The following is a 26,925-nucleotide window of genomic DNA, read 5'->3' as shown; positions in this document are numbered from 1 at the left end:
GATCGTGGACTTCAGGAAACAGCAGAGTGAGCACCCCCCTATCCACATCGATGGGACAGCAGCGGAGAAGGTGGAAAGTTTTAAGTTCCTGGGCGTACACATCACAAACTGAAATGGTCCACACACACAGAGTGTGGTGAAGGCGGCGCAACAGCGCCTCTTCAACCTCAGAAGGCTGAAGAAATTTGGCTTGTCACCCAAAACCCTGACGAACTTTTACAGACGCACAATCGAGAGCATCCTGTCGGGCTGTATCAGAGCCTGGTATGGCAACTGCACCGCCCTCAACCACAAGGCTCTCCAGAGGGTGGTGCGGTCTGCACAACGCATCACCGGGGGCAAACTACCTGCCCTCCATAACACCTAAAGCACCCGATGTCACAGGAAGGCCAAAAAGATCATCAAGGACAACAACCACCCGAGCCACAGCTTGTTCACACCGCTATCATCCAGAAGGCGAGGTCAGTACAGGTGCATCAAAGCTGGGACTGAGACATAGAAGCTGTTTTTCAATCTCAAGGCCATCAGACTGCTTAACAGCAATCACTAACTCAGAGAGGCTGCTGCCTACTCATATTACATGTATATAGTGTATTTTATACCATCTATTGCACCTTGCCTATGCCGCTCGGGCCATCGCTCATCCATATACTTATATGTACATATTCTCATTCACCCCTTTAGATTTGTGTATATTAGATAGTTGTTGGGGAATTGTTAGATTACTTGTTAAATATTACTGCACTGTCGGAACTAAACTCAGCAAAAAAAGAAATGTCCCTTTTTCAGGACCGTCCTTCAAAGATAATTCGTAAAAATCCAAATAACTTCACAGATCTTCATTGTAAAGGGTTTAATCACTGTTTCCCAAGCTTGTTCAATGAACCATAAACAATTAATGAACATACACCTGTGGAACGGTCGTTAAGACACTAACAGCTTACAAACGGTAGGCAATTAAGGTCACAGTTACGAAAACTTGAGACACTAAAAAAGAGGCCTTTCTGCTGACTCTGAAAAACATCAAAAGAAAGATGCCCAGATTCCCTGCTCATCTGTGTGAACATGCCTTAGGCATGCTGCAAGGAGGCATGAAGACTGCAGATGTGGCCAGGGCAATAAATTGCAATGTCCGTACTGTAAGACGCCTAAGACAGCGCTACAGGGAGACAGGACCGACAGCTGATCGTCCTCGCAGTGTAACAACACCTGCACAGGATCGGTACATCTGAACATCACACCTGCGGGACAGATACAGGATGGCAACAACAACTGCCCGAGTTACACCAGGAACGCACAATCCCTCCATCAGTGCTCAGACTGTCCACAATAGACTGAGAGGCTGGATTGAGGGCTTGTAGGCCTGTTGTAAGGCAGGTCCTCACCTGACGTCACCGGCAACAACGTCGCCTATGGGCACAAACCCACCGTTGCTGGACCAGACAGGACTGGCAAAAAGTGCTCTTCACTGACGAGTTGCAGTTTTGTCTCACCAGGGGTGATGGTCGGATTCGCGTTTATCGTTGAAGGAATGAGTGTTACACCGAGGCCTGTACTCTGGAGCGGGATCGATTTGGAGGTGGAGGGTCCGTCATGGTCTGGGGCGGTGTGTCATAGCATCATCGGCCTGAGCTTGTTGTCATTGCAGGCAATCTCAACACTGTGCGTTACAGGGAAGACATCCTCCTCCCTCATGTGGTACCCTTCCTGCAGGCTCATCCTGACATGACCCTCTTGACAGTTTTTGTTCAGTTTATGTCTCGGTTGTTGAATCTTGTTATGTTCATACAAATATTTACACATGTTAAGTTTGCTGACACGCAGTTGTCAGTGAGAGGACGTTTCTTTTTTTGCTGAGTTTAGAAGCAAAAGCATTTCGTTACACTCGCATTAACATCTGCTAACCATGTGTATGTGACCAATAAAATTTGATTCGAGAGAATGCCAAGAGTGTGTAAAGCTGTTATCAAGTCAAAAGGTGGCTATTTGAAGAATCTCAAATATATTTTGATTTCTTTAACTCTTTTTTGGTTACTACATGATTCCATATGCGTTATTTCATAGTTTTGATGTCTTCACTATTATTCCACAATGTATAAAATAGTAAAAATAAAGAAAAACCCTTGAATGAGTAGGTGTTCTAAAACTTTTGACCGGTAGTGCACAACGAATCACAAACACAAGTCTGTCGCAGAAGGCACTCTCACTTAACTGTGCACAAACACACACATTCATATGCACAAAGAGGGCCACAAGACTGGTGTAGTCAGGTTTGTTGTTGACAGAGGCTCGTCTCCGTCACGCCATTCCTGTGGCGATGTGGTTTGACCTGTCAGGTGACATCACAGACAAACAGGACCACACCCACTCACCCAGCCCTGGGAGTTGGCAACTGCTCCCATTCACCTGGAACGCTCGTGAGGCCATGCCAGAACAAAATAATAATAGGTGCCTAGGTTAAAGTATCCCTTGCTGCTTTCCACAGGTTCTTCCCCCAATATGTCTAATGGGAACACTCAACCCATCCTCTTTCTCTTTATTTTCAGCCTTTCGGTTAGAGAAACCTAATGGATGCCCCTCCCCCAAACATCCCTTTTTTCACCTCGCATCAGATGAGGGCCAACCAGTGCTGAAGGTCTGACAGAAAAACACCCTCTAGACAAAACACTGATGACATCAATGTGACATTAGAGGAGAGGGTGTGTGTGCACAGGTCTGTGTGTGCAAACGTTGGTTGTCACCAGTCGAACATGTTCTGTCAATGAGGCCTCACAAAAGAGCTAGCCAGACAAGATCAAGATAGTTGACTGGCACTTAAGTACCGCCATCTATCATTATATAATATCACATTTGTTTATTTTTAAGACTACAGTCATTAGTGAATTAAAGCTAATGTACATAAAACCGTACCATGTTTCTATGACATAAACATGATAATGAGTCTGAAAATACTCAACGGCGCAACAAACCTTGTGATGTTGTTTTCAGGAGATTACCCGTGTTTTGCACAACTCTAAGTATAGAAGGAGCTTGCAATGCGTTTGCCAAACGTGTAATAATTGTACATTTTTGGTTAGACAACCAAGGTTCTTTCACTAACCTCATTTGAAGAGTTCAACCTACTTCCATTGTATCCTGCACATCTTCTATGCACCTGCAGTGACTCTCACAAGATTTCTCATCATGCTGTTATTCTTTGTAGGAGCATTTATTGAGGCTGTATGATCATTAGCAAGGCCTTTTGCTCAAAAGTATATGATCAGTGACTTTATTAAGCGTGCTACATGAATATAATTAAAGGAAGTAGAATTGACATGTCTTGAAAAACTCAACTCCTTCTCAGTTTGAGACACTAACGCCTACTGAAAACACAGCCTTGCAGTGAGCAGCAAATTGCAATGGAAATGTTGAAAATTGGAGTTAACTAACCATACTTCACAGATCAGTAGCTTGAAAGAGTTATTCGTCTCACAGTTATGCGAGTCACGAAAGAACAGACAAAAATAAACAATCATGTAAGGCCATATTTAATAGCATATTAGCACAATGCTAACATTTAAAAACTCTCAAAGTGAAAAAGCATACCCTTAGGCTATTACTGTATGTAGATGGCACTTGGATGAAAACTGGCTACCAAAACTCTATCAAATAAACCATATGTCACTTAGGCCTACTGAGCCACATGAGCTGATGTAGAAGAAGTGGGGAACTCAAAGTTGGCTTTACCAAACCACCAGTGTGGAAACTGTTAGTGAAACTGACAGTGAAGCACAAGCCACACAGTAAGTCACCTCACAGTCTTTGACATCTGCCATCACTAGCTTCCTATACTGATTACTAAACCACAAAAGCAAAACATAAAAACACAGTAACTACCCTGAACGTGTGGCTGTTCTGTGAAAGAATATGCTGAAAGCACAGTCTTACAGTAATATTATTCCATCAAGACAACTTTTTTTCATTTGAACTTAAGCTAGAGCGGCCTCAGACTATGCTCAGGAGGGACATTTTTCTGTTAAAATTCATTAGGCATTTAGCTGGAGCAACATTTGAGTTAATGCACAAGTCACGTTGTAAGGAAGTAACAAATCTTATATGAAAATGCAATGCCAGTATTGGTTGCCCTTACCCTTGGCTGATCAGTGGGCCGCAGTCAAAAAACAGAAGCGCAAGTTTAAAACGACTCTTTAAAAAGCAGAAAGCACCAGCAAGCACTCTGAATTGAATCCAAAAGACTCTCAGTTACAGTGGCACCCAGAGCATTCTAAGTCAAAGTTCAGGGATATTCCCAGTGACAGGGGTCCAAACAAAGTGTGGTGTGTCCATCCTGCACACAACTGGTAGAAATGACAACTGCAGCAGAGCCCCTCACACTGGAGACCCACTCCCCAGGCTCGCTTTCCCTCTGGACAACCAACTCCCCTTCTATCCCCTGGTCAACCCCCCCCCCCCCCTCGGTCAAACCCTTATCATACTCTTCCCAGGTCACCCTTTGCCCTAATATGCAGTCAGGCTGTGTAGTTTATCAGATCCTCTATACCCCCCCTCTATTCCCTGGCCTGTACACGTGTGTGTACATTCTCCCTTCAGATTCACAAGCTGCTGTAAGTGCAGTGGCAGCTGCCCCTACATACCTTTTGTTCCAACAGCCCCTCTCCCCCTACCATCTCCTCACACATGCTCAGCTGTTGAAAGGTTGGGCACACCGGACTAGTGCTTATCTATGCAGCCCCAAATCTGTAGATGTTCTGAAATGGTCTTTTGACCTATCGTTTCTTTTACACATGTTGCGTGTAGTCACATATTTTGCCTCTAAAATTGCTATTGTGTCATGCAAGAAGGCAAAACTTTCAAGGGTACAACTGGCTCTGACTTGATTAGGCTCTGACTTGATTAGCTATAATCTCACAATCAAGCCCAATTAAAAGCTGGAAAACTGGAGAAATCTACACGAGAGTTGAGAAGTAATGCCTATATGTACAAGTTGTCATTTGTGTCTGTTTTCAAGAATGACTCCGCTTCCCAAGGAGTAAATCTCAGGCTGTGCCCTATCATGACCTTCAAATCTCTGAGGGGTTCGAGAGGGTGTGGGAAATGGGAGGCCAGGAGTCTGTTGGACAGTTGTGTCATTGAGTTTCCACAAAATACAGCAAATATCTTTATTGGTAAAGGCACGTCTATGTCCAGAACCCAACTGGTTAACAAAGGGTTGAAATTCCGAGGAGCAATCTCATCTTGAAGCAATAACTCATATGGATACATCTGAGGGAGGGAAAAGAAATGGCTCCCTTTGAGTATCAGAGAAGAAATGTGAACATGGATGGGAAAAATGCACAACAGCCCTAAACACAACACGACACTTTGAGGACACAATTACTTCCACAACAAACACCAGTGATTGGTAATGGCCTTATCTCGCTGCCCCTCTCCAGGTTTTTCCCTTCCTCTCCTCTTATCATCTATGTGCTAGCAAGGCAGACTGGGGCTCTCCATGTTGAACACATTGTGTTGGCCCAAAGCCTAATAAGGGGATCCATGTGACTGCCTCCTCTCTTCCGGTGACTAATGTGAACGCTGCCCAGGACTATGTGGTGCTGCTGGCCCACGTGTGGTGGTGGAGTATGGGCATCAAGAAGGGAGAGGGATGGTGGTAACGCTGCAGTATGGAGAGTATGGAGAGAATTAAAGAACGAAGGCATTTATTTTTTTCCCTGAATAAAGTCACATACCAAATGTATCATTTAATTATTATGCTCGAAGATAGTGATGGGGGAAAAATAGAGTTACATATCGTGATATTATTTTTGGCGACATATTGTATTGTCTTGACAATATCGCAATATTATTTTTGCGCTAGTTGGCTGTACCTGCACCAAAACTCCAGTATTTTTCCTTTTTCCAAAACTCTCTCTTGTCCCTAGGTCGAAGACATCTGGTGAGCAATATGTTTGGAACATCGAATCTCAATAAAGTCACAGAATGAAATAGCAATACATAAAGAATTGTGAGAATCAAAATACATATTGTATCGGAACCTAAGTATCGTGATAATATCGTATCGTAAGGTCCCTTGCGATACCCAACGATACTGGAAGGGACATTTTGTTTTAGAAAAGGACATGCAAATAAACATCCATAGAGCTCTTCCACCTCTCTGTGCTGCTTACCCTAGGAGTCCAGATTCACTTCGTTCAGGGTCTACCTGAACGATGATTGAAAGGATCAAGTCTGTCTATCAGCGCACTGAGCGCAGCCCCTGTAATAAAGCAGGTTCTTTGCTCTTTGCGCTATGGCTTTAGAGCACGCAGAGTAAAGCACCTGCTCCACTTATTCATTGCTAGAGCTGTCTGGGCTGCATTAGCTCCACACTCATGTTGCACAGAAGTTAACACACTTGAAAAATGCAACACAGCATGTAGAAATGTTGAAACTGTTCATTACTGTTCATAAAACAATGTCCATACAGGCTAGAATACCTTTACAATGCAAGAAGACACCGGTAGAATCCAGCTTTAAATTGTAGGTTAACTTTCCTTGCTAGCTTAGGCTACAGCTGAATTCAGTACCCTAGTAATTTGTTTGTGATAACCATAATGCAAAATATGCTGATTTCAAAGCTGATTGTCACCAAAAAAAAAACTTTATTAATTCACTTCGTCTACCTCGCCACCAAAAACTCATTCACTTCTTCGTCTCCCTTGCCTCCCGTCTGGTTTACACTAGACTCCATAGCTATAAAGTCAGATTCCACAGCCACATTCTGCCTCAGCAAATGACCTCATTACATTTCTTAAAGAGGCAGCGCACACATTTATAAAAGGTTAGATTGCTTCTATGCAAATGTTTGTTTTTTTCACCCCTTTTTCGTGGTATACTAATTAGGCTTTGTGTCAAGAAGCAGTGCGGCTTGGCTGGGTTGTGTTTTGGAGGACGCATGGCTCTCGACCGTCGCCTCTCTCTCTCTCTCTCGTCTGTACCGGAGTTGCAGCGACAGGACAGGATTGTAACTACCAATTAATGTGTTGGAGGAAACACCATACACCTGGTGACCGTGTCAGCGTGCATTGCGCCTGGACCACCACAGGAGTCGCTAGTGCACGATGGGACAGGAACATCCCTGCCGGCCAAACCCTCCCCTAACCTGGATGATGAAACCCAAATCCTCCCCTAACCCGGATGAGGCCGTCTGCGGCAGAGCCTGGACTCGAACCAGGTTCTCTAGTGGCACAGCTAGCAATGCAATGCAATGCAGTGCCTTAGACCACTGCATCGCAGAGCCCATATGCAAATATGGATGATCAGTACAATAAAGTAATGTTCTCCTAGCAGTTGCCAAGAAAATAAGTCTGTAGCCCCATGAAATCAGCTAAAACAAGCTCAATAACTCAATGCATGCACACAGTATTGAATAATATGCATTCACCTGTATAGTGAAGATCTATGCTACATGTTGATTTACCCTGTTGTTTTGTAGTTAGATTGTTAAAACCAAAGTCAAATTGATTGTGTTTACCAAAGTCAAATTGATTGTATCATTGTATAATTGATTCAATTAATGAATACATGGCAAAAAAAATGTTTACAAACATTTGCAAATATAATGATACTGAACTCAAAAGATTCCCAACAATTGAACAGAACAGTAGCTGAGTTTATCTGTCTGAATCAAGTGCCATTCTGTGACTTGCTAATATGCAATATTGTTTTTGCAATGGTACCGTTTTGGTATTTAGTATCATGATGGTATCGAGAATTGTGATACTAAACCTGGTATCGGTATCAAAGTCAAAATTCTGGTATCTTGACAACACTAACTTACAAAGTACACTTTTAAAATAAAATAAAGGAATAGAAAATTAACCATGAAAGGTGTGTCTTTAGAAGGAACTCTCTGCTCTAACAGTATAACAGGAAATTCACAGATGCTTTGTTCAATACAAGCCCATTTGGTACTCTCTTTGTAAGTGACTAAAAGATTTGTGAACAAACATCATATGCTTTCAAGTGTTTGACAATGAATACCCTAATTATGCAAATCTGCTTCCTTCTCAGGGACCGCACAAAAAAAAAAAATGCAGTACAGCATTTTAATTTCGTGACAATTGATATTACAATTGTGTCAACTATAACAATAAGTAACATGTGAAAACAATGTACTCTAATGCATTATTATAGGGGAATAATCTGCAGGGTAAAAGTAGTAAACCCTGAAACTCTGACCTGAGGTGAGACTTGACAGACATTCCTTCAAGGTTTGACCATTCAGAACAATTTTCAGTGCTAGGCGGCAACAGCTGCCACCAAGATATTTATGGATTTTCAAAAGAAAGACGCCAACACATCCGACCCACTTTACCCTAAACAGCCTTCCAACATCATTAACATTTAGTAACTAATATGATCTCATTCATGAATATCAACAGTGCTTGGAGAGACAACCAAAGGACTTGACCCAAATTCTCTGAACAAGACTACTGTCCAACAACAACAACATGGATTTCTGTTAGTGTCCCTCCCTGAGAGCCTTGCCTCATTCTCCTAATCAGGGGAAATTTGGTATCTCCCAGCCCTGGGAGCAGTCACAGCTAAAGGGTAGAGGTCAAGAGCAGCGAGACGAGTCCTAACAGACATGTCAACCTGTTCCCTTCAGCCACGCCTCGCTCAGCTGCCACCACAAAGGTCCCCTGCCTTCACACACTGAGGCAGTCGCCAGCCATGACATTCGGAGACTACCACACACCAGAATGACCAACCTGGGAGGTGACAGACATTTAGTCTAGGCTGAGACAGAATGAGACATAACATTTATACGCAAAGGTTTATCAACCGCGTCCTCAAGAAGTTGTTTTGATTGTGAACAGAGTAGGATATTTCAATAAAACCAATGCCTGTGGTCTCATTCTTTTGTAAAGACAAATAATGGAATCAATGTAAAAATAGAATCATGATATCGGCTTAAATTGAGCATATGTTGAAATCCAATTTCAGTATACTTGATGTTGAATATCTGTATGAATCTACTACAGCCTTCAGATTATACATGATCACTGGATAAAAAAATAAAAAGTGACGAAAACAAGAAAGGATACAGAGTCCACATTCTAATCTGTGGTGATGGGTATTAGGCTTGGGTGGTATACCTTATACCGGGGTATTTGCAAATAGCCACAAGGTGGTTTTTCAATACCGTTGAAAAATGATTTATTTTAAGTGTTTTAATACTTTTTAATATTTGTAGCCATTTTTGTTTTGTAAATACCTGCGGTCAACTTGTGCAATGCGTTAGGAAATAAAGCAGATTGCGTTCTTCATTTCACCTTATTTTATATTATGAAGCTTACCTTAAGTTCCCCAGAACAGTTGAGACAGTCATGTGTGTGTTTGTAAATAGCACGGGAGAAAGCGGGAGCAGGTGAGTCCAGCTGTGCATTGACAGGGGTCGCGTTTTATATTGAAAGTCAGTGTTTTTTTACTTCACATTTTTACTAAATACATTAGTGCAACACATTCAGCAGAAAATAGCATCATTTTCATCAGATGACAAAAGAAGTGCAAAGCTATTTGGCTGGCAGCCACACAAGTAAATGAGCTTACAATGAAAAAGCAAGGTTTTTTCTCCAAAACAATGCATGGCCATTATATTTCTAATGTTTAGGCCTATCATTGAAAGAATGTACACAGCTACATTTCTTAATGTTTTGCTTAAAGATAATCTTGCATTTTACCAGAGAAAAATTGGTTGGCTACACTGGGAAAATTATGGAGAAAAGTAGCTACACATCAGTCAGGGTGCTGTCTGCTGATAAAATGCCCGTCCATGGATTGTCATCCGAGTTTAGAAATGGAACTGAAGCACAAAATTTGTCTGATGCCGAACAGAAATTACAATAAGAAACATTTTAGATCAGCGTTTACAAAACGCAGCAAAATATTTATGCGTTTTATATTTTTTCCCTGCGTGAAAAATGCATAATTATGTTTTAGCAAGTTAAAATTTAGGGTCCTGTTATCTAAGTAAGTGGCTGAATTAATAAGGTGACGGGTCATCATATTGTGTTAGCTTTCTGCCATGTTCGAGAAGTCAAAGCCCTTTGGATGAGGTATTTGTACATCTGCCACTGCCATCTTCATTTCCTTTGCCCTAGCAACTCCAGACAGACACAGTGTATAGACATGCTGCTGGAGAGCCAGTACTGTTCTTCCTTCAGACAAGCATGCATCAAAACTTTGTTCATTTTGCAATGTCTCTCGTTCACATTCACTTGTAAAATGCCCAAACTCGCCAAAAACAACATGTGGTAGCTCCTACATATATATGTATAACTTTATGAGCCATTTTGCTTGTCTTTGCAATTCGTTTATTTTCATTTTTCGCTCATTATCAAATTTAGCTAGCAGCCTTCATGGAAATTCGCCATTACTTGTTAGCATTCTGGGAATAGACACCCAATGTGCTTTTTGGTGCCCTCTTGTGTACTAAGCCTGTAATACCATAAATCTCAGTGAGAGAAGGACGGTATGAAGATATGACAATTTGGATACCGCCCAACCCTAATGGATATTTCTAGCCATTAGATTCAAGGGGAAAGTATTGTCCTAGAAGATTCAAAATAGGATTTAACAGAAGAGGAAACCAGTGTAAACCTTTTTCATATTGGGTCCAGAAGTCTGTCCTTCAGAGCACCATGGACTGGTATGGACCACAAGAGCTGTGCTAGATGACTACTTCGGTATTTAAGATGGAGGCAGCTGACCCCAAGGGAAAATAAGACTGGGGGGTATATGAGCTGCTCGGCATGGCACGGCGAGACACGTCCCAACTGTCATTGCACACAATGCAGATGAGGCGCTGTGTTGTGCACAAACAAATCACACAGGCAACGAGACGTTTGATGTACACACTGGGACGGAGAGGCCTCCACACAAACACCTCCCATCCTTATCCCCCATCTAGCACGACACACACACACACACACACACACACACACACACACTTCTCCTCAGAAACAGCTGACGTTTTAACAGACTTCTAACAGCTGACAGGCTACAGGTGGGTCAGAGGGGACCCTTTATAACCCCCCTACCTCTCCTCTTCTCTTAGTCCCCAGCTCCATAATTCTTCTGAGCCGCACACACACACACGCACACACACACGCACACAGAGTCCCAATTCCACACCTGTTGTGACTCCATAGGAATTGTACTGCATGAAAAACCCAGCTTTACCAGTAACCACCCGTCCAACTCAGTTGACCTCTCCATTTCTAACCCACCTATTCTCTGGAACTTTAAGACCTGACAGCATGTGTTGGAGAGGCTTGGTTTGACCATGCGGCTCAGTGTGTGGGCACTGTGTACAGTATGTGAGAGCAGCAACACATGCTACTCTGGTGTCGACTATAACTATGGTACAAGCAAACCCGCTAAGCTCCTTTTCTGCTTCCCTTACGGATGTCCTCAGTGGTATTACCAAACAGCAAGACTACAATGGAAATAAATCATTGACTACGGTTTTAATCCACAATCATTTCTCAATGTTTTTATGTAATCTGTAGACATAATGTTACATGACGTCCAATTTTGTATTACATTTTTGCTTTCAATTATTAAATAATACATGAATTACAGGTATACAAGCAAGATGTTCTTAACCTTCTCAGGAGCATATTAGACTGACACACAATGAAGTTCACATTCAAAAGAGAATGGACAACAGTGGCCTTATGAGAAAAGAATGTCCAAAATGAATTGCAGCAAGATGCCAGTTTTACAGGTAGTGGTAGGTCAAAGCAGCTGAAGAGGCCTTTGGCTGCAGTTAAACTACCAGTGGTTGCAGTGCTCTTCTTACAGGGAGCTGTGATCACAGAGTATCTAGGGTGACAGACTGACTGAAAGACTCGTGAAAGTTGAATTGTGAGGGAATGCTGTCTTCATATTTAGGACAAGTAGACAGTTTGTAAAGGGGTAAAGCTCTAGAAGAGGGGGGATTTGAAAGCACAGCACTTCTTTGGATTGGATGGGAAAACCAGCCATGGGGTGAAAAAATAATTTAGGATTTAGGCATTCTTGCTGTGTGTGCAAAACGGAGCAGAAAACTCTCTCACTCGTCACTTACCTTCTCACCCTCCAATTTCTCTATCTATCCTTGCTGAATCTCTTCCATCTTCCCACTATTTTTCTTCCTCTCGATACTTCTCTATTTCTCTTTCTTTCTGAAGGAAATGAGTCTGTTGGCTTTTAGCTGTAATGTGATAACCATTTCAATTATATAAACAATAGCCAGACTCCTCCAGAGGAAGGAGTGGTTAAGATTCACTTGGAGTGTCGAGGCCAAAGCGCATATGGAAGCTGACTTGTAAACACATAGTGTGTGTGTGTTAGAGAGTGAGTGAGTGTGTGTGTGTCTCAGTGGATAGATGTCTCTGTGTGTGAACATATGACTGTGTGTGGGATGAAGAGCATAAAGAGGCCTGGGAGAGAGAGAGGTGAGGGCGATTCAGTCAGCAAACACGCTGAAATGAAATGTTATCTAATACATGGAGAGGAACGGTGAGGCTGACGGTTAAAAATAGTGTATTTTTCTCACCATCTATAACGTCACTGCATTTGCCCCATGGCAAACTAACTGACCACCTGCATTGCTATAGTCTGGATGCCTGTCGAATTAGAATTCAATGGATTTCCTGTGGGATTACATTGTGGTGAATAGGGGAAAGGTTTTGAGAGTCATAAGCTAGGTTTCCATCGAACTGGAAAAAGATTTTCATAAGAATATTTTTTTTAAAGTCTGCATAAAAACAATATGCACCAGAGATGTGTTTCCATCAAATTGACTATTTGTGGATAAAAGACTGTGTGATGACGTAGCGCACATAAAAATTACTTTTGCGGTTATACTCCCATGTACCGGATTTAAAAAAAAAAGTTAAATGGGTTTCCATCGCATTTTCTACTCTACTGACGGTTTTGTCACAACAAATGTAGCGTTATATAGTGAATGTGCCAACTCTGGTATTGGCATGTGCGCCTAAACCAACAGCTCGCAAATACAGTGTGGGTATAGCCAACATGATGAGATTATTATGGACAAAAGAGCAAGATTATTGTATTTGTCAAACGGCAGCCAAACATCAAACTTTATTTGTCACTGTCACGCCCTGGCCATAGAGAGGTTTTTGTTCTACATTTTGTTTAGGCCAGGGTGTGACTAGGGTGGGCATTCTATGTTCCGTTTTCTATGTTTTGCGTATTTCTTTGTTTTGGCCGGGTATGGCTCAATCAGGGACAGCTGTCTATCGTTGTCTCTGATTGGGAGCCATACTTAGGTAGCCTTTTCCCACAGGGTTTTTGTGGGTAGTTGATTTCTGTCTTGTGTTTTTCACCTGACAGAGCTGTGCGTTTTGTTCCACTTTGTTTTTGATTCAGTGTTCAGATAAAATAAATACCATCATGAACACGTACCACGCTGCACCTTGGTCCTCTCCTTGCAACAGCCGTTACAGTCACATGTGACGAATACAGTGGAGACCTTAATTAAAAATGCTTACTTACAAGCCATTAACCAACAGTGCAGTTCATGATGAGTTAAGAAAATATTTACCAAATAAACAAAAGTAAAAAATAATTTAAAAAAGTAACAAAATAACAATAACGAGGCTGTATACAGGGGTACCGGTACTGAGTCAGTGTGCGGGGGTACAGGTAGCGGTGAAGTATTAAACATCATAATAAACATTCATAAAACATACAAGTGTTATACATCGGCTTAAATATTAATTTCTTGTTAATCCAGCCGCTGTGTCAGATTTCAAAAAGGCTTTACGGCGAAAGCATACCATGCGATTATCTGAGGACAGCGCCCCGCTTACAAAAACATACAAACATTTTCCAGCCAAGTAGATTAGTCACGAAAGTCAGAAATAGCGATAAAATTAATCACTTACCTTTGATGATCTTCATATGATTGCACTCACAAGACTCCATGTTACACAATAAATGTTCGTTTTGTTCGATAAAGTCCATCTTTATATACAAAAAACCTCTGTTTTGTTGGCACGTTTTGTTCAGTAATCCACTGGCTCAAAGGCGGTCACAACAAGCAGACGAATAGATCCAAATAGTACCGGTAAAGTTCGTCAAAACATGTCAAACGATGTTTTTTATTAATCCTCAGGTTGTCTATTGTCTTTATAAATCGATAATATTTCAACTGGACAATAGCGTATTCAATACAAAGGAAAAAGAACGGAGGGCGCGCTCCCGGTCGTGCGGGCAAAAAGCTCTGGTTCATTCGACCGACCACTCAGAAAATGTTGTCATTTTTACTCATTTTTCAGAATAAAAGTCTGAAATAATGTCTAAAGACTTGACATCTAGTGGAAGCCATAGGAACTGCAATCTAGGTCCCATCCATTTATATGGATTCAATGGAAAAACATTAAATTCAAAAGAATGCCACTTCCTGGATGGATTTCTCTCAGGTTTTCGCCTGCCATATCAGATCTGTTATACTCACAGACATTATTTTAACAGTTTTGGAAACTTTAGAGTGTTTTCTATCCAATACTACCATGCATATGCATATCCTAGCTTCTGGGCATGAGTAAGAGGCAGTTTACATTGGGCACCTCATTTATCCAAAATTCTAAATACTGCCCCCTACCCAAGAGAGGTTAATCCTGTATTGACGTTTTGCTTGTTTGATGGTTCGTCTGAGGGCATAGCAGAATTCCTTATAAGTGTCTCGCTTCTTGAAAGCGGCAGCTCTAGCCTTTAGCTCGATGTGGATGTTGCCTGTAATCCATGGCTTCTGGTTGTGATATGTAAAAAAATGTTCACCTTTATTTAACCTGGTAGGCTAGTTGAGAACAAGTTCTCATTTACAACTGCAACCTGGCCAAGATAAAGCAAAGCAGTGCGACACAAACAACAACACAGAGTTACACATGGAATAAAGAAGCGTACAGTCAATAACACGGTCACTGTGGGGACGACATCGTCGATGCACTTATTGATGAAGCCAATGACTGAGGTGGTATACTCCTCAATGCCATTGGATGGATCCTGGAACATATTACAGTCTGTGTTAGCAAAACAGTCCTGTAGCGTAGCATCCGCGTCATCTGACCACTTTCGTATTGAGCGAGTCACTGGTACTTCCTGCTTTACTTTTTGCTTGTAAGCAGGAATCAAGAGGATTGAATTATGGTACATTTGCCAAATGGAGGGCAAGGGAGAGCTTTGTATGCATCTCTGTGTGTGGAGTAAAGGTGGTCTAGAGTTTTTTGTTGCACATGTGACATGCTGGTAAAAATGTTGTCAAAGTGATTTAAGTTTGCCTGCATTAAAGTCCCCGGCCAGTAGGAGCGCCGCTTCTGGAAGAGCATTTTCTTGTTTGCTTATGGCCTTATAGAGTTGGTTGAGTGTGGTCTTAGTGCCAGCATCGGTCTGTGGTGGTAAATAGACAGCTAAGAATAATATATATAAGAACTCTCTTGGTAGATAGTGTGGTCTACAGCTTATCATAAGGTACTCTACCTCAGGCGAGCAATACCTTGAGACTTCTTTAATATTAGACAGCTGTTATTGACAAATAGACACACACCTCCACCAGTCGTCTTACCAGACGTAGCTTCTTCTCTGTTCTGCCGGTGCATGGAAAATCCCACCAGCTCTATATTATCCGTGTCCACAACTCGGTGAAACATAAGATATTACAGTTTTTAATATCCCGTTAGTAAGATAATCGTAAGTCATCAATTTTATTTTCCATTGATTGCATGTTAGCCAGTAGAACAGATCGCAGTGGGAGTTTACTCGCTCGCCTACGGATTCTCAGAGGGCAGCCTGACCTGTGCCCCCTTTTCCTCCATCTTTTCTTTACGCAAATGACGGGGATTTGGGCCTGTTCCCGGGAAAGCAGTATATCCTTCTCATCGGACTTGTTAAAAAAAACCTTCTTCCAGTTTGTGGTGAGTAATCACTGTTCTGATGTCCAGAGGTTATTTTCGGTCATAAGAGACGGTAGCAGCAAAACTATGTACAAAATAAATACAAAAATAAGTTACAAACACAGCAAAAACAACAACAAAATAGCACAGTTGGTTAGGAGCATGTAAAACGTCAGCCATCCTCTTCGGCGCCATCTTTCAACAGAATAAGACCCTAGATATTTATTGGAAAGGAGCATCAAGCTCATCACTGTGCACCATCCTGTGAAATTCATCATCATTTATTTCATCTGTAGAGTAATAAACTGCATGCTTTCCCAAGTCGTAGTTGGAGGACCACACAGACTTGCCACCGCCATTTCACACATATTTAATTTTATAGACAAACAGATCCCACCTTATTAAAGGTTTGGTCTACATTTGGAAAGTTGACCAACAAATTAGCTGTTTCCATCAGGCATGTCATGACATGTACTTTACTCGCATAAAAAGGTTGGATGTAAATCTGATTGTAGACTGTATTTCAGTGTTCCAAAGGCTGTATTATGACAAGTCGTCTGCCATTTCAACACTTGTTCCATGGTAACATCAGATTGGCCTTCCCAGTTGTTGTCCACACTACTCAGATTGCTGCTGGGGATCAGTACCAGACCAGCATACTCTCACACACACACACACAAAATGGGAAGTGTGTCACTTTGGAAGGGTGGAGAGGGGATTTTTTACTCTCCCTCTATCTCTGACTCACTGGAACCATTCCCAGCTCTGGGTAATGGCTGCTTCACAAGAGAAAAGGAATAAGCCAGTCATCTTCCCTCCCAACGTATCCTAACACACCCTGCATGGAGCGCACAGCTAACTCAATGAGCCCTGTGCAGATGGCCCCATTATTGTACAACCATAAAACTATACCACGCCCCAGTGAGGAAAGGGTGATATACATTCAATTGAGGGCACAACTTACAGCATATGCTGTAAATCAGTGACATGAGAAATGTAAGACACAGGTTTGGGAGGAATAAGATGGGAGGGGAGTTTGGAAAAGATGAAGACCAAGTAATGGCAGGACTTGAGATCAAAGGGAAAGAGGGAGAGAAGAAGGAGAGAGGTGTGTGAGAGGCGGAGGTGTAGTGTTTCAGCTCCTGGGCCGGGCGCTTGCCGTTTCAGCTGTGCCGAAGTGATGGCCAGCCCCTGCTCTCGCACCACGGTAACCCCGTCAGCACAGCAGCATAGCTGGCGCTTGGTCTCACTTGCTCTTTTTCTCTTTCAGTCTCAAAATTGGGATTATTATAGTTCTCTACAGCTGTGGAAGTCTCTTCTCTCCCTTTCTACTTTTGTCTCTCTCCTGGATGCTTTTGAACTCTCGTAACAATGACAGACCTTCCCACTGTGCTTTACGTTTTCACATTGTCCAATGGATTCAGCTGTATTTTCCAAAGAACACAGGTTGGTTTTCCCAAAGGCTTCATCCTATACTCTGATTAAATACAGTTCACTGGTGGTCACTGATCCTGATCCAACGTCCTGTCCCCTTACATTACATCTAACATTACCTGAACACACTGGTTCAGGTTAGTTATGAACCATGTTTGTTAGGGAGCCGCAGTGAATAAAGGGGACAAGACCATCACCATAATTACTCTGCATTGAGGGAAGATGGCCTCTTTCTGATTCCTCTAAAAAGCTCCTCCATTTGTGCACAACTCAATAGATTTTCTAAATACTATTCTCATTACCTTGTTTCTTTGACATCTTTTATGTAGAAAATAACAGATAAAAGGCTTGCCTGATTTGAACTGAATGAACACAAATGTAATTACATTGACACCAGTCAAGGTCACGCTGGCCCCAGTGTGGTGTAGTGTAACACTTTGAGTTCCAAATCCTTGCTCATCTCAGACTCATTTGTTAATGATAATCTTGGATATGTGTACAGCTAAGTTGCATTTAGCCTACATAGGTTGTGATGTCTTGATCCCACCGCCCCTTGATCCCACCAAAGACCCCCAAAAAAGCCCATTCGGTTGGCTTTATGCAAGATTACCCTTTCTATTCGCAAAGAGTATATTAAGAGGGAAATTTGACTTAATCTGGATAAAGCCTCTGGCAAAACAACTGAGTGATAGAGAAGAAGAATGAAAACAAAAGGATATGGACACCGTCATGAAACGGAATGAGGGAGTTTTAATATACTCCTACAGATTCCATAATCCCAGATAAAAATACATGTTACGTGCATTCACCATTTTGATTTATTCATCTGTTTCTACCTACTAGCCAAAAGGAGGTCAACCCAGATTTCAATGTTTTGCTCCAAAGCTGTATATTTCAAGCAATGTCTTTAGAGGCAGATTGGATAAATGTAGTGCCCTGAGCAGAGTATTTTTGTTTTGAGAAAAGCAACAACTGGGTGTAAGGATTTACCATTCATTTTTTTCACTTCAGCTATATTTTTACGAAACAGATCCTCATGGATTGATCACTGTAAGCTATAACCTAATGCATGATTGACATACATATAGAAACATGGTGCGCAAACCAATCACAAGACAATGGTATCTGATGATAAACCAACTTTTGAAGACCTGTTGAGATGGGTCATTTCAGTGAATTTAGCTGCCCTTACAAGAACCACGGAAGATCTCTTCATCTTTAGGAGTCCATCTAATCAATGCGAGATGTTAACATGCTAACTAATGCCATTACCGCAATAAGGATCAAGAGTGACCATTTAGAGCAGAGACATACATAAAAAAAACATGTTATTTTAGCTATGGCTCCAGTGAGAATTTATGAATGCTACAGTATATCAAATGAATAGGGAATCATTGGTATGCTTTTATGACCGGCAGTTCAATGGAACGCTAATCGCTATACCATTTATGGCTTTAAGTCTATGGTTGAATTATAACAAGCAGAGATGTGGAACCTAACTTCCCCTTCAAGAGGCGAGCAGCTGCTATTTTTGCTGTAAGCTGACACCGGTGGTCGCACAAAAGCAACCACCTCGTTTCAGGGAACTAGTTTTTCAGAGTGACACCAGTCAGTTCTCATAGTTTTTCAGTTTGGAGAACGGATGTAACAGATTCAAATGCTCATGAGATTACTCTTTGGTGTGTTGGAGCCGTTTGATACATTGCGTCCTTGTACCCAATTAACTGGTGCGAAGTTCTACATGCTCAGGTCGAAGGTGTTTGAACCTCCGCTAGAGAGCAAGCAGCCGTTTCAAGTCAAATAAAATTTCAGGTATTTCTAAATAATATGAGAGGATTTCAGATGTTTCTCACTGCTATTCAGATTATTTTATAACATTCAATCACCTCTGCTTATTCGAAATGACCAAGAAAGGTGGGTGGGAATCAAATCTGAAGGGTAGTAAAAGATGCTTAATGGGAGCATCAAATATGCTACCTACAATCGTGTTGAGAATATGGCAATCCTCTCTACTTCACCTTTAGATTGGGGGTACGCCAAGAACCACCCTTGGGTACTTAAAATAACACTCTACTCCATCAGACCTCAACTCTACCAGGCCGTTACCAGAATTTTGACTTCGATACAATACCAGGTTTAGAATCACAATACTCGATTCCCAAATGATATGTCAAAGAAATAAGGCGTATTAGCCAAAGTCACAGAATGGCACTTGATCCAGACCTTTGAGTTCAATATCATTACATTTGATTATTATAATTTTTTTACTTTGTTAACCACATAATTTGAACACATTTATTTGAATGGTAAATCTCTAGTCTATCGATAAACTGGATAAATCAAGATGTAGCCTAGGCCTATTCACAATATGGGCTAATCATATTCAATAGGAGTGTGTGTATGCATTGAATTATTGAGCTTGTTTGGCTGATTTCATGGGGTTACAGAAAAAAAAACAATATGTTCACCTTCCATTTGGAACTTATAAATCACTGATCTGGCTTTCAAGTCTGTCTATGAAAATGCAATTTTTGTTAGATTTAACTAGAACCACACATAATGCACATTCACTAATAATGACTAACTTCTTGTAGCAGGCATTATAGATTAACACAGGTCTCATAAACAATCTCTCAAGCACAAGCCCAGGTGCTAGTAAGTTAGTGATGGGGTGGAGACAAATCGATAGTTACATATCGGGATATTATTTGACAATATATTGTATCGTTTTGACAATATAGCAATATTATTTTACGCTAGTTGGCTGTACCTGCACCAAAACACAAGTATTTTCCCTTCATAGCTCGTTCTCCATCTTATTTCTAAATAGGAAGCCAATTTGTTTCCAGCACTTTTATTTATATAACTGATCAAAACAACATGTTTGGAACATCGAATCGCAATAAAATCACAACATTAAATCGCAATAAATATTAAAATTGTGAGTCGCAATACATATCGTATCGCCACCTAAGTATCGTGATAAAATCTTAAGGTCCCTGGCAATTCCCAGCCCTATATATAGTGAGTAGCCATCTAATCTTTATACTTTAAGTTTAGCCAACTTGGATCTATTTGCTAGCTAACAAGGTAGAACAGTTGAATTGTTATGAACACACCGTTCTGTCTGTCTCCAACTGTTTGGACAGCATGCTAGCCCGTCCACTTTGTTCAGAAGTTGAAATCAAGTGACCTACCCTTTTCTCATAATGAGAACGAGTTGCCAATTCCTTACATAAATTGTGCTTTTTATGGTTATTGCACATTTATAAAAAACAGACTAGACAGCTAGCATAACAGTCATTGCTTAAAATGCTGCTAGCAGTACGTGTTACCGTAATGCCGCATGCGACAAACTGAGCATACATTTTCCTGAATCAATGTTCATTGATACTCCCATTTGAGTAGTGTCTGCTCTGCATGCAAGGAATTGAGACATACAAATGGTATCGTTAGAAAAGTTCACTTCTCCTCTATTACAGTACAATAATCTCTCAATGTGTTTCGGTGTACATATGACCAATTCTGTTGACCAAACCTCAAATGCAAATAGCGAGTTGAAACCGCTTGTCAGAGAGGAAGAAGTGATCTCTCATTTTTGTTGTTGTGAGTGGCAGGGGCTTGGTATGTAAGTAAAAGGTGCACACAGCACAGAAGGAGCAGAGGAGGCTAGGCCAAAAAGACAACATGAGAACAAGCAGACAAACACTCATCAAAATAAAAACTTGATTCTTGCGATATAGGCATTTGAAATATTTCACTAAAACCTAAATTAGAATTAATCTAAGCCCAGCCCTAACTGATCAACAACATTTGAATAGAAGAAGCAATCTCTTCTTCTATAAAAATAAAAGTGTGCGCTGTCTCTGTAGTTAAGACCCATGACGTCACACACAGTCAGTTCAAGGCTCCAGCAAAGACGATATTGACTGGGAGAGACACGAAATGAATTAATAAAGTTTTTGGTGAAAATCTGCTTTCTGCGTTATGGTTTGCATATTACCACAAACAAGGCACTAGGTAAGTGAATTGATGTTAGCTTCAACTGTAAGCCGGCAAGGAAAGATAGTCTACAAAACTGGAAGCTACTGATATCATCTTCTTGCATTGTAAAGTGTTCTCACCTGTAATGGACATTGTTTTGCGAACAGTAATTAACAGTTTGAACATTTCTAAGTGTGTAAACTTCTGTGCAGCATAAGTGGAGATGCAGCCCACACTACCAGTGAGAACAGTGGTTCCGCAGGACAGGCTAAAGCTGGCAAAGAGTAAGTGGAGCATGCACGGTGCTCTCGTGCTATAAGGGGACATCGGCTGTGCTGATAGACTTAATCCTCTCTCAATCAGTAGACAACGGGAGACACATTTGACAGAAGTACCGAAAGCAACAAATTCTAGTACTGAACCGTTTTTCATGTTCTATTATCGAAAAAGTACTTTAGTTTCAGCATACTGTGCAACACTAGTTACCACTGATCGGTAGAGAATCTCAGGCTCTAGCATTATCACCATCAACCTGCTCCACTCCATTGTCCAAACCACTCATCCCTAAGGGGCACTTCAGATCTCCACCTCTCCCAGAGCATCCTAACCCCTCCACTGGCCCACTCCATCCCCCTCTTTCCTTCAGGGACCGTAGGGCCTAGTTGACCTCCCCTGCCCTCTGGACTGGAGCCCTTACTCTCTCTGCTGTGCCTCTCTGCATTTTACCTTAATTGATGTTTAACCCCTGAATCAGCTGCTGATGATGGCTCAATTAAGAGCTTGCTGGAGGAGAGATTAGTCCTGGGTAAGTAAAGAGTTTTCTGCCCTATAGCCGAGGAGAAGCAGAGCTCACTGGGCTTTAATCCTTGGAGGGACGGTTGGGAGACAAAGGTTGCCAGGACTGCTTCCCACATTACACCTCTGTAGGTCTTTGCCCTGTGTGGAGATCCTCTGGCTGCAATTTCAGGATGAAGCATTGAGGGGAGGCCATTTTGAAATGACATGGAAAGAAAGGGGATGGAGAGGCAAAGCTTGCCAGTATACTTCTCACTTTAAGCGACTGTTGGTCTTAGCCATGATGAAAAGCACTGTTGGCTTGTGGCTCCATTAAGCGAAGAGAGAGGGTGACATTTCTTTCCCTTACAGTGTAGTGTGCTGGAGTAAAGTGAGGCCCTGTGATGATTGAATCACAGCCATAATGGCAGAAGGTAGGACCCTGCTGTGCAGCAGAGTTCTTCCTGCTCTCCACACACAGTGTGGGAAAAGCAGTTGGCAAAGCTGCCTTGGAATAAATGAACACAAAAGAGGCCATGAAACGATCACGGCGAAAGCACACACTCCTTATGTGACACTTGATATAACTAAAATGCTCTCATTCTTTCCAAAGCTGTTGGTTTGTTACAGGTGGAACAATTGGGTTCTTCGGCATTACAATAAGCAGAGGCTAAACTTATCTGACCTATACTTATCTGACCTGACTGAAGTGAAGATAAGACGTCTTCCTTCGCGATAGAGCGAGATAACATGAGGTCAGCTGTAAGACAGTGTATGGGGGGGTCAGACAGACATTTAACTTGAACTATCCAGGCATTATTTCAGCCTAGGGTTAGGCAGTGATTAAATCATATCGATATTTGTGTCAGGCAAGGGGTGGCCAGTACACCATTGATTGTCCCAGAGATTAATACTTAATTGAAATTACACTGTAATTGGCGGAGAGAAGGCTTTGACCAATTGAATGTTCTGGGCAGCAGATTTAGGGCTATGCTGTTCACTTGCTCTTTAGTCTAATCTATAGATTTCTAGACCACCACTTCTATCCCTTCTCAAGTATCCTTACTCTCTCTGTGTCTCTGTTATTCCCCTCCCTCCCTACACAGATGCTCACGCCAAAACAAATATTTTACAAACACACACACGTACCACACATAAAAATACAGTCATTGTATGGGCACATACTCAAACACTCTAATGAAAACATATTCAGACATTATTCCATACAGACTGCCACATGAGATGTCTGAAGAGCACAATAGCTGACCATCTGTGTTTGCAATTCAGAAGGACGCTGCAGCATGAGAGGATGATTGTTATTCCTTGGAGACTAAGTTAACAAGAGGAATCTTATTTTTTTGACTGGAGCCACCATGTGCCATGTCTATTCTAAGGGTGCCATATAAACATTGTTTTTACTTGTGTAATTACAGTGTTATTACATAGGTATAAGACCAACTTAATCTAAAGTGTTACCCATTTGCCTTAATATAACTTAAGTTAGATTTTTGAGTGGCCCGTTATTAAACAGTAGGAGACTTCTCTGGCAGAGGCTAGTAGGATGCACCCTTGCTTGCAGTCACGCTTCTCAAGCACACAAAAGGCTTTTACTTTGCTGAGCATAAAAGTTATTTGTCGCTAAAGCCTTTTCTTTCACTGTATGAGGAGAAAGTACACTAGTCTACTTACACTCAATCTGCCAATTTAGGCCGTGTGTAGCCTAGCAGCAGGTAGCCTAGTGGTTAGAGCGTTGGACTAGTAACCGAAAGGTTGCTAGATCGAATCCCTGAGCCGACAAGGTGAAAATCTGTCGTTCTGCCCTTGAACAAGGCAATTAACCCACTGTTCCTAGGCCGTCATTGAAAATAAGAATTTGTTCTTAACTGACTTGCCTAGTTAAATAAAGGTACAAAAAAATTCAAATTAAAAGTGTGTGTGTGTGTTGAGAAAGAAAGAGCAAATCATCCAATTGCAATACCCAAATACTTTAAACTATTTCATGACATCCTACTCTGTCCTGTGGCACATGCGGGAATGATGGCGGGAGCCTCTAATGATGTCAAAATTGAGGCCAGCACAGGAGACTCATGAGGGCCAGTGTCTTCCAGAGAGACAAGAATAGATAAGGTAGGGGGGAGCTGTGAGGGGGAGGGGTGTAAAGCTCCCATTAGCTCTGACATCTTGACAATGTCAGAGACAGCAGAGTTATTTTGTATTGGTTGGAATACCCAGTCCATGGCACTGGTCCTGACCCATACCGTCTCAACGATGAAAACAGATTGGCCTTTAGCAGGGTGAAAAGTATAATTTACCTTTTGTTATTTGTTTCTGATCGTGTTCCCTGTCTTACCTGTAAGTACTCCTCAGCGGGAAACACAGGGGCATGTCCTTACGGGGACAGCTCATTGTCCTGTAATCTCCTACTCGGTCTCTGACTGCTCTGAGGCTTGCCAGGGCTGGTGAGAACCACTATCTGGACTGTGTCCCTGAGGATCCTGTCTCTGCCATGTGACACCCTGACGGGAATCACGACTTGCACTATACCTGCCTGCATAGCTGAAACACTCATCAGTTTATGCCCCTCATTTATGGGGGGAGGGGAAAGACATGAATACATTTAATCCCACAAGTGAGACACTAAACTCTCACATATTGAGGTTTAGGCAGAGCATTAATTCAAATCACTAGACTTCCTATGTTACTGTAAAAACAACATGCCAGGGTAATGGAAAAACTGACAGAATATAATTTCTCCCTCAAAGAATATTGGGAAAGAATTCCTATTACAACACGCTAGTTACACTGAAGGTTTAGTGTACACATCCTATCTCCAACACTTTCACGCGCAAAATGGATTCCGGATTTTAGAATAAATCAATAGTTTGTTGACACTTTTCCCTTGAGAAAACAGCAATTATACCACAGGCAACCATTTTTGTGTCGTTAAATTCATATACAGTCAGGTCAAAAGTGTTTTGCCAATGTTTACCATTTGATGAACGCAAAACATTTAAATTGGCTTACATGCGCATTCCGTTGATAGCAAAGGTTCCTTAAATTACTTTTTTTCTGACACATTGATGCTCTCTCTGCGCTATGCTATGCTGTAACTCTCTTGCCGATGGAGAAAGAGACCATCGAATTGCGTGTCTGCCATGAAGGAACAACCAACAATAGCCTCTCAATAGGAATAAAGTATGCAGTAAACTATTCATTCTACTCACTTAAGTGAAATCAATTCATAGAAATTAAGAGTAATCGTGTCAAAACCTCGGTGACACTTTTCATAAATCGTTCTGACAGCTCCTGGTGAACGGTCACCACGGCTGTTGCGCTCATGAAGGAAGAGAATCCCAGCATCCATACAATCACCAATTATTAGCGTTTATTAACTGTGCCAGTATCATACCATTGAGGAGACATAAAGTAATCCCTAGTTTGCAAGTAATACAAACCAGCAAGCAAACTCTCCATCATGTAGTCTACCCTTGACACTCAAAATAAAGCACGAGACAGCGCGCGACCACCACACCGAATTATGGTTGCTTGGAGTTGCCCTCAGTTCAATGACATCAGAAAGTGGCCATTCGAAAGCAACATGTTGTTAAATATAAGTTATTCAAAGTAAACAGTTGCCTAATGTTACTGAACAAACATATTCAATAGCAGGTAGCTAACCTGGGTAACGTTAGCGAGCTTGTGAAGAGTGACTTACCCTGTAGAACTGTATCCACATCTGTCTAGTGAAACCGGAGATTCAAAAATATATGACTATGTATTTAAAATGTTGATTGAGGAATAAAAATTATGTAAACAGGCTGTCTACCGACGTCAGTATAAATTTAAAAAAATCATTCCTCTTTAAGTACAAGGTAACTATTTAGTTCTGTCAAACGATGCAATGTAGCTGCTGCTGCCCAATCTATCATGATTGGCACTGCTTCATGATTGACACTAGCCGGACCAATAGGCAAGAGATTTTCGTGTTGTTTAACCAATCACTGGAGACGTCAGAGAATTTGACTCGTCAACGTGAAGTTAGTAGAAGGTGATCCGTGAAGTAGGAAGGACTAATGGTGAGATCATGTGTGAGTGTATCCCTCCGCCTCTTATGTTTTACTGTAAGAAATAACGTCTCTATTTGAATCATGATATCCATTGTCGATATTGTCTTACTTCTCGAATTTACGCACAGCGTTTGAAACAATGCAGTGTGTCATTTCAATTGTGACGCCAGTGATTTTTATGTGTTGGCCTTGTAGCCTAATAGCAAAATAATTGTTCTCTTTCCTCTTGTAAGGCTATTGAATATGGCCAATAATCTGACTTTAAAAGTGTCTGTTTTCACCCAATACATTTATCTTGCATTTAGTCTTATTATTTGGCTATATGCTGTTGGACAAAAGTGCATCCATAAGCTCTATAAAGTAGTATATAGGTATAGCATAACCTACGGAAAGTAACATACAAATCCTGTACAATGGGTATCACCCAATGAGGTCGAATTGGAAACTTCGATTTCTGCAGACTTCAAGGGTCGGTTACGCACTGAGCGAAAAGCACAGCAGCGTTTCAATGATGAACTACTTTATCTCATGGCTGCGGAAGAAAATGTTGTTTACAGTGAGGAAAGGTGTGATGCTGGTCTGCATAGAATGAAAATGTACGGATGTAGTGTGAAGCGCGTGACACGCTTGAATGTTCATTTGCTCATAATCATCTGTAAAGTTTTAAGGCTACTTCACCAGTATAAACACGTAATGTTATTTATTCCAGACTAATG

General features: G+C 41.5%; 1 protein-coding gene across 10 annotated transcripts in view; it reads right to left on the bottom strand.

Annotated features, from left to right (window-relative positions):
• LOC106580711 (myocyte enhancer factor 2d) overlaps positions 1 to 26,088 on the bottom strand; it is a 79,527-nt gene extending 53,439 nt beyond the window's left edge. For 9 of the 10 annotated variants that reach the window (XM_014162054.2, XM_045703029.1, XM_014162092.2 and 6 more), the window contains exon 1: positions 25,858 to 26,088. The gene's annotated coding sequence lies outside the window, so the exon portion shown is untranslated. Of the gene's footprint in view, positions 1 to 4,129; positions 4,431 to 25,857 lie in introns of those variants that run through there. The other variant, XM_014162051.2, reaches the window with a different exon arrangement.
• Positions 26,089 to 26,925: the final 837 nt, after the last annotated feature.

The sequence above is a fragment of the Salmo salar genome, chromosome ssa02 (assembly GCF_905237065.1).
Source record: "Salmo salar chromosome ssa02, Ssal_v3.1, whole genome shotgun sequence".
Lineage (NCBI taxonomy): Eukaryota > Metazoa > Chordata > Actinopteri > Salmoniformes > Salmonidae > Salmo > Salmo salar.
The sequence above is the reverse complement of the archived record's forward strand: the minus strand, read 5'-3'. Positions and strand labels throughout refer to the sequence as shown.